The 12,449-nt window shown below is 47.5% G+C and overlaps 1 long non-coding RNA gene across 1 annotated transcript in view; it reads right to left on the reverse strand.

Annotated features, from left to right (window-relative positions):
* Positions 1-12,449, reverse strand: part of LOC107509753 — a 54,735-nt gene that overhangs the window by 14,153 nt on the left and 28,133 nt on the right. The window lies entirely within an intron of this gene.

Here is a 12,449-nt window from a genome sequence, read left to right on the forward strand (position 1 = left end):
ACAGCAGCAATGTTTCAGTTTTTAAATTTTCCTCTGAGGCACAAAGCAGCTGAACAATTTCTAGGGCATACGGCTTCACCAGGGCCTCTTATCCAACAATGCGGCAAGCAAGATGACCGACTCAAGGCAATACTCTTGTGGTAGGGAAAATCCAATTTGGGGAAAGTTCCAACTTTTTCCAACTGAGCCTTTACTCAGACAAAAGAGGCAGCCCACGTACTTTCAGGACATAAGGGACCACTTCAGCTTTGCTGGCTACATTCTTCCGTAGGCAAGAATTTTGCCATCGGAGATGCATTCCAACTTTTGTGTCACATCATGTTGGAGGTGACAAGTAAAATTTAAGAGATAGAAATATTGTGATATACTCTTTGCGATATTTTACAGCGTAAGCTGGCATCAAGGGATAAATATACAGATGTTCATAACCACAGTGACACCTCACGTTCTCAATTCACATCCAAGAAAACTATTTTAGATATAGCATGTGAAGGATGACAATTATAAAATACCAAATGTTCACTGCTCGACCTGCTACCTTTTACTTATTTAGTATGAAAGGGTAATTTAATAAGAATATAATTTGTATAAAAAAGACACCTCTTGTTCGTGGACCAGGTTTATTACTGTTAAGATGCCAATACCCTCCCAAAGTTATTTACAGTTTCAATACCATCTCTATCTTAGTCCCAGCTGGCTTCTTTGCAGAAATTGACAAGCTTATCCTAAAACTCATGGAATCCAGAAGAACCAAAAGAATCTTAAAAAATGAGAACAATATTGAAGGTGTCACACTTCCTGATTTTAAAAAACTTACTACAAATCTACATTAATCAAGACTGTGCTATGGCATAAGGACAGACATTTAGATCAATGGAATAGAATCGAGAGTTGAGAAAGAAAGCCTTTTGTTTACGGTCAATTGATTTTTGACAAGGTACCAAGACCATTCAATGGGGAAAGAATAGAGTCTTCAATTAATGGTGCTAGGACAACTGGATATTCACACACACAAGAGTGGAATTCGATTCCTACCTCACACCATGTCCAAAAATTAACTCAAAATGGATCAAAGAGCTAAACTTTAACATAAGAGCTAAAACTATAAAACTCTTAGAAGAAACATGGGCACAAGGCTTTATGACTTCAGATCAGTAATGATTTTGTGAGTACGATACCAAAAGCACAAGCAACAAAAGGATATATATATTAGACTTTATCAAAGTCAAAAATGATGTGCTTCAAAGCATAACATCAAGAAAAGTAGAAGACGATCCACAGAATAGAAGAAAATATTTACAAATTATATATCTGATAAGGGACTTATGTCCAGAATATATTTAAAAAAAATTTTTACAACTCAATAATAAAATGATAATTGACCTGATTAATAATTTATAAAAAGATAATCGACATTTCTCCAAAGACAAACAAATGGCCAAAAATCTCACAGAAAAAAAATGCTCAACATCATCAGACATCAGGGAAATGCGAATAATAACTACAATCCGCTTCCACTTCATACCCACCGCTCGGCAATGTGACTCCCAGTTACACATTCAAGAAAAATTAAAAACATGCGTCCACGCACAAATTTATTATTAGTGTTTATAGCAGCGTTATTCATAATAGCCCAAAAGTGGCAACTACACCAATATCCATCAACTGACGAATGGATAAAATAAAATGTGGTATGTGGTATATCCACAGAGTAGAACACACTGGCAATAAAAAAAAAAAAAAAAAAAATGAAGTACTGATGAAAGCTACATTATTGATGAAACTTGAAAACATTACGCTAAGTGAAAGAAGATTGTCCCAAAAGACCACAGAGTGGATGATTTCAATAACACGAAATGTCCAGAATAAGCACCTCTATGGAGACAGAAAGGTTAGTGGTTGCTTAAGGCTCGGGGGATTACGAGGAAATGGAGGGTGACTGCTAATGGGTAGGGGTCTCTTTTCGTGGTGACAAAAATGTTCTGAAGATGATTGTGACTATGGCTGCACAACTCAGGATAACCTAAAAACCATTGGATTACATAATTTAAATGGGTGAATTGTATGATGTGTGTCAATAAAGCTGTTATACATGTATAATTTGAACCAAATAAATCCATGAGTCCACACTAACATAAATAAATGATTAAACAGATATATAAATAGGGGAAAATATACAAATCTTTAGGGCAAAAGAATTCCAAATAATTTATGTAACTACTTTGTCCTCAGGAAGAATGTTTCCACAATCAAACGACCACTACCATCACAAAAGTAGAGGCAAGGATAATTTTTTTAAAACCTGTATTTTTTCTCAATCCTAGAGAAAGGGAGGTGAGTCAGCTTTCAGTAAAGTCTTTTGGCATTGTATATCAAGAAATTTTCAAATGTCAGCCCATGTAAACCAGTAATTTCACTTCTAGGAATCAAGCCTGAGGAAATCATCCAAAATGAGGTCAAAGCTCAGGAAATGTTCCTTATTGTAATAATGGAAAATTGCTAATAACTTCGATACCCATCAGGGGAATGACTAAGTAAATTATGGTACATATAATTACAGCCATATGATAGACTCTCATGTCAATGTTAAAAATATTCGTGAATAGTTCTTCACGACATGACGTGAGAAAAAGCAGACTATAAAATCAAAGTTAAGATATGACCTCAAAATTGGAAAGGGGAACATTTACATACAGTTCTGATAATGGTTATTTCTAGGAAGCAAGATTAGTGCTCATTGATGGACCTTCTCTTTTTGAAAATTGTCAATATGTTTTAGATTTTCATCAATGAGCACGTATGGAATTTTTAATTAAAAAAAAGAGTGTCTTGTCTGAAGTAAAGGGATGTGGCAGCAGACTGTTAGTTACCTCGCTATATCCTCCTAGCACTCTCTTCTTCCTGCTTAAGAAAGGCCTGATATTCAGGTGGGCACAAGGACACCCGGGTAAAAGAATCATTCCCCTGCCTCTCTTGCAGCTAAGGGAGTCATGTGACTGAACTGCCAAGAGATGCAAGCAGAGAAATTGCAAAATATGACTTATAGGTAAAGTCTAAGGCTTAAAGTCTGATGCATTTTGTCTGGGTCCTCGAGCCTGGGTGGGAGGGGGGTCTATTGGGTAGAGTCAGCTGATGGGGTTTAGTGGCAGAGAGATGAGAAGACTAAGTGACAGCTTGAGGACCAGTCGACCCCTCAGCCCCAGGCTCCAGGGAGCCTCATCTGTGCTCAAGCACTTCAGGAGGTGATGCTAGAAGCTACTCTGAATATTAGCTTTGGTCCTCGAAGACCTGGAAACAGAGAGAAACGAGAGCCTACTTAGGGAGGATGAACCCCTGTCCTGGCTCTCCCCAGCCCCTCCCATTCAGGCGATTGGCAGGTGGCCTGCAGGAATCTCTTACTAGTTGCCTTAAAGGTTACATCTCTCAGGTTCAATGCCTAGTGTCTTTCCTTCTATACCTAAAGCCTTTTGATCAGCTGGTCATTTCACAGCCAAAGTCATAGGACTGTGCAGCCAGACAGTTCTATGCAGGTTTAGAGCCTTCCTAAAACCTGTAAGAATATATAGCATTTGATGGGGGACCACATTCATCAAAAATCATGGTGTGTTTTCCAGAGCTGTATTTCATGCAATGCTAGTTCCAAAAAAGGGATGAGGGGGCGGGGTCAGTTTACCTATGGCAAAATATATTTGGAAAATACTTCATACTCTAACCTCATTTAGGAAATTCATACTACATGTGAACATATTAAAGGCTCTGAAAAGTCCTGCAATAATCTTTTATACTTGAGTATTTTTCCAAATTATTCAACCAGGAGTGCTTTTTTCATAGAGTGTTTCCTATTAACTTCTTTAGAACACATACAATTGGAAATGCTATACTAGATGCTCAAAAAATACGTTATTTTGCTCCCTAATTATGTAAATTTCATCTGTTGGAATGACCACTGATGTTTGTCACTATTACTACTTCTGGAATTACTACTTCATGATCTTGGCGTGAATTTCCCTTTGACTGAAAAATGCAGTTTATTGCCTTGCAGGGCCGAGAACCTATCTTAAAACATTCTTTTCCGATTTCATCAGTGTGGTTTGGAGACTATTATTTGCATCGGAACTCTTCTCCTATTTCGGCTGCAAGTGATATAAAGTTCAAACGAGTACATATACGTCATTTATTCACCATGCACTTACATCTCTACTGCAAGCCAGGACTGTGCTTGACCCTTTACACACAGTGTTCCAAGTTTTCACAACACTGAAAGCAACTGTTAGTATACCCATTTCAGTGTGAAACTGAGGCTAACACTGAGTTATTGACCCAAGATCGCATAGGGATCAGAGAGGGAGCTGCCTGGTTTGCCTGAGCTGGGAGCCTGCACGCTCCCTCACGTCCTGTGTCACAGGGCTCTCAATTATCACCTGACCTGCATTTTTGACGCTGCATGGATTTCAATTTGGTGTCCCTAATTGGAATCAAATACTTCTGACTCTGGAAATAGATACTATTAACCAATGGCTCATGCATAGAATAAATGAGCGTGTCATAAAGAGACACTGAGTAGGAGACGGGAGAGCAAAACGCAGATTCAAGCCTCACAGAGGCCTTGTGACCGCTCCCCCTGAACTGAAGCAGGGCCAGGGCAGGTAAAAAACCGAGCAGGGCGCCCAAGCGCCTGGAGAGGACACGCGCAAGAAAAGAGCCAGCTTCACCTGTACCCCGGCCTGCTGCAGGCCCGCTGGGGCCGGCTGGTTGTTCAAGAGAAGGCAGAAATCTATATTTTTGTAAATCTACCAAGTTTTAATCTTAGTGGTTGTAGTGTGTCAAATAGTGTCCTCCAAAAATTCATGCCCACCTGGAAACTCAGAAAGTCACCTTATCTGCAAATAGGGTCTTTGCTAATATTCATAACCTAAGAATTGAGATGAGCTCATACTGAGTTGGGGTAGATGCCAAATCCAGTGAGAGTACCCTTATGAGACAAATTTTTCTAGTGTTAACTAATATCATTTAATACACGGTCATTTCTAAGATCAGCTGAGAAGCCCCCTCTTCCAAGAAGGCTTCCCAGACTCCCTGGGTGAAATTCATCTCTTCTCCTCCTCACGTAACTGTGGCACTCTGTTTCTGCCTCTGCTCCAGCTCTGGGTCCCGTCTGCTCATTCTAGAGTGACATCTATACCTCACTCTCTCCCACTAGCCAAGGTCGGTCCCTAGGAAACTGACCATCATCTGGCTTTGGGTCCCCTGGAGCATCTGATCCAAGGCAAAGCATGCTGAATTCCCCCTCGTGGAAGTGAACGTGGGTGTGTCGGGATTGTGAATCTGATACAGTAGTCGAGTGATGCACCTGCTGCCAATTACCAGACTTCTGTGAGCTACGCTGAGTGGGTGGGGTTTATAACCTCCAGGGCCACAGTTCACAAATCCCACCCTTAGGGCCCAGAATGAACGCTGCCCGCCACAGAGGAGCTCAGGTTCTTCCTCTCTGGCTCAACTCCAAAAAATGACTAGGGACCAGCTCCAAAAACAACTGGGGACAACTTTCTCCTTCCCCAGGAATAGAGGTCCGAACCCTCCTTCAGTGGAAACACCCGCAGCAGCTCTACCCCCATGGAGTGGTTGTGCCGAGTGGGTGTTTGATCATTTCCAAGTGGGTGACTTTTTTGAACTTGACTTTGCTGGTGCCTCCAGCAAATTAGAGCCACAATTACACTGCGTCTTAACAGGATTAGTCATGCACACACATTCTGTGCCCTTACTCCTCATTCCCCTATTAAAGGAGGCACAGCCTGAGGCAGACAGAAGAGGTCAAAGAATTATCTCCCCGTCCTCTCAGGTTCAAAGTCACAGATTTAATACAGGAGACCCAGTTAAGTTTCTATTTCAGCATAAGTATATCTCATGCAATTCGGGGGACATACTTATGCTAAAAAAAAAAAAAACTATTTAAATGTAACTGAGCATCCTGCATTTTTATTGGTAAGTATGGCAATGCTACCCACGCAGAATCCTAAAATGCTAACGCCCAGGACCCCTGAGGTGCTTCCGGGGAGGGTCCTTATAAGTGACACAAGGAAGATCAGAGACGCCACAATATGGAATCGTTTTGGCTATTTGAGGTTTACAAACGAAAGTCCAAATATGCGGCATAAAAAGCCGGATCAGACACTCAAAGCAATTTACACGAAATATTTTTCAAGGGTATAATTGCTTGGATAAAACCCATTAGCATTAATTCTGTCCTTGGCATAATGACACATCCTCTCTCCTTACTCGCTCTTTCCAGAGGAAGTACTTGACCACTTCCGCCAAGTCACCTGCCCGAATGCCCCCGTATTCCAATTGTGTGACGGTTATTGATTTCCGATAAATGACACAGCTCTCTCTTCTGGGCTATTATCTCTTTGTTTTCAAACCTTACTTAATTGTTTGATGATTTCTGATTTTTTTTTTTTTCCTTTCCAGAGAAATAAATGCAAAGTGTTTATTCTCCGAAGGCCATAAACAGAGCTTGCGGGTCTGGTTTCTATGACAACCCCACTTGATACAGCAAACCTAGATTATCTCTAATGACAGACGTGAAGTTTAAATTGCACATTCTGAACAAACAGTGCTCTGCTGACCTTTTATTGAAAAATGGAATACCAGGTGATTAGCATAATGTGCTATATAAAAGGGGAAACCGTGTATTCGTGGGCATTACGCACCGGCAATTAGCCACGCCGCTGGTCTTTTAAAAACTGCTTGCGAGGACAGAGAGCTTGGGAAATTAAGATTTGCCATCTATCATTTTCAAATTCAGTAAAGTCTGCAGCAGTAATTGTACTAAACAGTTTTCAAATAACACACGCTACTGTTTCTCTTACTTATTCAATTGGGTCTTTTAGCAGAGGAGTAAGAGCGGAGAGGAAAATTTCACCCATTGTACCAAAAAGAAAAAAGAAAAAAATTGTTGGCCCCAACGGCTATTCTGAAACCATCTCTGCCTCTCAATCCTCTAACGTATTTCCTGGAGGAAGCCTGGGGGGTTGCGCATCCTAGTGGCAACCGCCTGCCTGGAAGCTGCTCGTCAGCAGTATGGTAACGCGGGGGTCCTGGGTCGGTTCCCCAGACGTGGGCTCTAACCGCCCATTGATAACTGGGACCAAGTTCTGCGCTTGAATCGACTGTCATATGAAGGGCTGGAGAGTCTGGGCTCCGGCTCAAACCCTGGCCTTGCCTCCTTATGACCTTGGGCAAGCTACCTAGTCTCTCCAAGACTTGGTTTCCTTTCCGCACAGTGGGAATGGTACACAAGGGGAATTGGGTCCCGGTCATAGGACCCACTTCTTAGGATCGTCGTGAGGACTGAAGAAAACAGTACGCACTAGCTGGCGTGGCCGGCCCTCGATGACCAATAGCCGCCTTCATTGCTCAGGGCTCAGGTGCTGTCTTCCAGCTCCACGGGACTGTGCTCACAACAGGACTTCTCCAGAGAGCGCTCTGGTCTCTAACGAGACACTGTGGAATAACGGAAACGAGATTCACTTATTCCGACCCCACATTGCCCATGTAGGGATACAGCGCCGAACACGGGGCAGACAGAAGCTGGCCCTGACACTCCTAGCTGTGTGACTTTGGGCTCGCCATTCCATCTCTAAGAAGAACCGATATTTGTGTCACTGGATCCCCGTAGCAACCCTGGGCGAAGGGGCTCATTCTCATCACCCCCACTTCACGAATATGAAAACTGAGGCTCAGAGGGAAGAAAAGGCGGCTCCGTGGGCATCGCTGGAGCGTGTCGTTGCCCTTTGAGCTGTCGGGGTGCTCTCACCTCACCCCCCGCCTTCCAAGATAGGTATTAAAGAGACTCACGTGTCCTCAGCCACCCCTGCAGGCGGGTGCTACCTGTGGGCCCCATGACCAGTGAGCCTGCATCTTGCCAGATTGTGGCCATCACCCTCTCGGCCTTGTTGACCCATGTTCGTGGGGCTCCCACGGGCTTAGGAAAAATCTATCGCCTCCTCTCTCCACTCTGACCTCCTCGCCGCTGCCCACAAGCCACTCGGGGGCTTTTCCTTCACCCTGCCCCTTGCACTCGTGTTCAAATGCCAACTCCCGGAGCGAGCACTCTCCGGGTGCCAGCGAGCCATGTGTCCCTAGCCCTCGCTATGTTCTGGCCTCAGATGGCACAGGGGTTCCCCCAATCAGGGCTCTCTGTCGTCCCAGGTCCCCGAGCAGCACTGCTGGAGCCCCAAGTCTCACAAGGGTTCTCCAAAGCAGCTCCTTCTGTTCCTGCTTCTGGAGGGGTTCAAGCCGGTTCTTGAGCCAAGAATGGGGAGAGACCGACACGACCCTACCTCCCCAGTGCCCCTCTCGGCTGCAGGCACGCTGCGTCCAAATCTCGTTCGCCCTCCTTGGGCCAAACAGAAATACCCTTCACACGTATATTTAATTCCCTGCCTGCCCAATGTCCTCGAGTCCAGACAGTCCCTGAGATGCAAGGCAAGATGGCTGCATGCTCTTTATCTCCATTTCTCAGGGGAGACACCAGGCTCAGGAGGCCAGGTGGCTTGCCCCAGGTCACACCAAGCTAATAAAGGGTGCAGCTGAGGCCCGAACTTCGCGGGGCTGACGCCAAACCCAAATCCAATGTCTTCCCCGCCTGTCCCTCGATGCCAGTAAGAGCTAACGTGCCCGAATTCCGTAAGAGCACAGGAATTGTACAAACCTCGAATTTTTCCAGGTCATCAACTGCAGTTATTTTTATAGGCACAGGGTCTTACTTGTTCCAACAATTGATTATCTTTCAGAACATAACTGCAAACGGGACCCGGATGAGTGAATCTGAAAAATGTTTCACTTCCAGCGAGAGCAGCGACCAGTCAGCAGAGACCCTGGCAAACGGGCTGTTGCAAATGGCTCCTTTGGTTGGGCCAGGGCCAGTCCCGCGGGCCCTGATCCCTCTCCCCACTCAGCCAGCCCCCCATTCACATCACTGGGAGAACCCCACCTCCACCTCCAAGTTTTGGTAGAGACATCCATCTCCCCACAGCAAGCAAGAGGCCGCCAGTGCAGTCCTGGGTAACTCAGTTATCTCCAGCATCTTCACGCAAACTCTCCTCCCTGCCCCGGAGAAAACCCTCTTCATCCTGAGAAAACGCCAGCTTTCTCCAGGAGGCGAGAGCAGACTGAATCTGGCTTTGGCCCGTCTTCCCGATTAGAATCCAGACAGGAGCAACTAGAGACCCTCACGGGCTGCATCTGAAACTCGGCAATTCTAGGAAACGGCGAACAAGACGGCTTTGAAATCCGGAGCCCACGAGAAGAAGCCACTGCTGACCCTCCTAGAGACTGGCGAAGGACAAAGAACCAGTGTCCTCCCCAGCATTTAGCCCCAGATGTAAGTGGAGGCCTGGCCTAGGAGGGCACAGAGGGTGTGCGCTCTCCCTTCCTGGACACGACTCGTCCTCAATGCCCGCATTCCCAGTGGAGTATGGGAAGGAGAAAATACTATCGAGAAATCTGGCAGAAAACACCTGACCCAAGTAAGTGGCCACCGGTGAACAGCAGCAGTGACAAGCCACGTTGGTCTCCTGTACCTTCTGATATAACGCACGGATACCAGACGCACTGAGAAGCCTTCGCCTCTGCGACCGCCCCAAACCCATCGTCTCGGTCCACGCGTGAGAAAACAGCAGGTAACCCCAAATGCGGGGACAATCTCTAAGACACGTGACCTGGTGCTGCCTCTCTTCAAGAGTCCAGGTAGTAAAAGACGGGGAAAGGTGCAGAAAACTGTCACGGACTGGAGGAGACACATGGTCACAAACGTACCACGACACGGGATGACTGGCTGAGAGCGATGGAGAATCCTGGATTCAGTCCCAGGACAGAAACAGACACGGGTGGGGAGAACTGCAGGAGGGCCGAATAAAGTCTGGGGGTTGGTTAACAGTGACTCGGCGACGTCAATTTCTTGGTTTCGATAAATCACCAAGGGGTATGTAAAGTGTCAACACAAAACCAAATGCGGGCATGCGGGAAAGCTGCAAATCTTAGGTAAACCTAAAATTATTTCAGAATAGAAAGTTTTAAAACAAACTCCTATTTAAAAAAAAAAAAAAAGTGCCTTCTCCTCACAGTGCCTTGGGGGGGGGGGGCACCCACCGTCCTCCCCCGCCTTCCGCCCTTGGCTCTCCGCCATCCTCTCCCTTGTTCTGTTCCCTTCTGTCCCTGTCAGTCCAACCTGCCCACCCCATCCCTTCTTCTACAGAGAACAGGACGCGTCTTCTGGGGGACAGACAGGGGCCCCCAATCTTAGGAAGCTGAGCCCATCCCCCCGGGTCGCACCTCTGCCTGGACGCAGGAATTGGTTCAGACCTCTGGTCCTTTTCCATGACAGCCCGGCCTGGGACGTCTCCTAAAATCACCAGAGGAGAGGCAGAGTCTTTCTACTGGGGTTGCTAAGCTAGCGAGATGGAAACCTGGAGCTGGGGCAAGAGGCGTGAGCACACACACGCGTGCACACACGCACACACGCCCGCGCACACTCATACACACATTTTATTTGCTGTCTTCCATGGCAAATGTTCTCTTGGTTTTTTCCAATTTTCTGCTATCCGGCAGTTGGCGATTAACCTTGCTAAATACCTTTGGTTTGGTGGGGGAATGATCTGGCTTCTTTAAAAATCAGCCAGATTTCCAAACGCTGAGTCATTCGCCCCAGAGAGCAGTGCCTGGGGAAGAAGTAGGTCAGCCTGGGGCAGAGCCTCCCCACCCCTCCCCCAGGATGACAAGCACCCACCAGATAAGGACGGCTCACCAGGGACCCGGGCGCCTCTCAGTACTCTGTGTCGGTTCGCTCATTTAAGCCCCAAGATGACCCTACGAGGATGAACCATGATTCTCTCCATCTCCCAGATAAGAAACCGAGGCACGTGGAGGAAACCCGGCGACCACACTGCTGGCCGGAAACGAGGGACCGATAATCCCGGACACTGCAGCAAGAGACCCGAGTGAACCGGCGCTCATTCATTTATTCATCAAACATTCAGGGAGCAGTTCCCGCCCTCGAGATGCTCGGATTGGTGGAGCACAGGGACAAGTTAGAGCCCCGTTTCTAACAGTGGGTGGTCAACAGTCTCCTGGGAGGAAGCCCAGGAGCACCTGGAGAGGCACCCGACCTGGACTTTGGTGGTGGTCAGGGAGAGCTTCCTGCAGGAAGTGGTCACTGAGTTAGGTCCTGAGAACAAGTAGGGGTTGGCCAGGGAGAAAGGCCTTCCAGCCCAGGGAAGCACTTGTGCTGGCAACTTAGAGGCCAGAAAACAGCAGGGCCCTTGAGGGAGCCTGGGGCGGGGTGGGGCAGCAAGAGACCAAAGCCGGCTACAACCAGGGAAGCTCCCTGACCCAGAGCCACACGTCAAGTCAAAAAGTCTAGAGCAAATCCTGACGCCACCTATTTCTAGCTGCGTGGCCTTGGGCAAGTTAAACAGCCTCTCTGGGCCTCGCTTCCATGTCTAGAACAGGCAGAAAGGACCGCATTTTCCACACAGGGCTGCTGTGGTGGTGAAATGAGGAAGCGCTAAGCGGCACCATCGCCGTATTCGGGCAGGAGTCAGGGCCGCAGAGCGAAGCACACGGCCCCACCCGGACCTGCAGACGGGGTCCAGGGAAGCTCGGACGGGCCCGGGGCTTCCACAGAGGACAGTAAGGAGCCTTCAAGCCAATGAGACCCCAGGAAAACCTACCCGACCCTCCCATCACTGATCCAAACCTCCGGGTCGCCTCCTCCTTCCCAAGATAAGGCTCTGCCAAGAAATACAACTGAAATTTTTATTTCTCCCAGTTCTCAAAAGAAACACAGGGCACAGCACAAGGGGAAACCTAGAGCTCGTTTCTTTTTCTCCCCACGATGAAACCAGCCTGGCCCGGGAAAAACGCCGCAACACCTGCCCCTTCATCAGGACGGGTCCGGCCCTGGGCAAGACGGGGGTGCACGTGAAGTCCCTCCAGCTACGGGGACATCGTCTTGCACTGAGAGTAGGCTGAGGGCAGAGGGAGCTGTGACAAGAGCCATCCTCTCCCCGAGCGTTGACATTTTGAAGGGTCGCAGGTGCTAAGGCCCACACAACTACCCAGACAGCTCGGGCCGCCTGCACCTGGACCATTTTCACGGAGGTTCACGGAAACCCTCCGTGGGGACTTTCCAGATGGACAGCAGCGAGCATCCCAGGCCGGTGCCTGGACCCTTTAGAACAGGCCCCCGGAGCTGACTGCCTGCCGCCCTGGGTCCGATGTGGGGCAACAGCGCCTTGAGCCCTGATCCCCGCGTTCTCTCGGCCTTCCACCTCAGGGAAGTGCCAGCCACCGCAGGTACCGCTCTGATTTACAGAACACTAGTGCTTCGGTTTCTGCACACCCATCCTCTGAACGGTGAGACGTGAAAGGTGAGAAACGGTCCGCGA

The sequence above is a fragment of the Rousettus aegyptiacus genome, unplaced genomic scaffold (assembly GCF_014176215.1).
Source record: "Rousettus aegyptiacus isolate mRouAeg1 unplaced genomic scaffold, mRouAeg1.p scaffold_m13_p_6, whole genome shotgun sequence".
In the NCBI taxonomy this organism is placed as follows: Eukaryota; Metazoa; Chordata; class Mammalia; order Chiroptera; family Pteropodidae; genus Rousettus; species Rousettus aegyptiacus.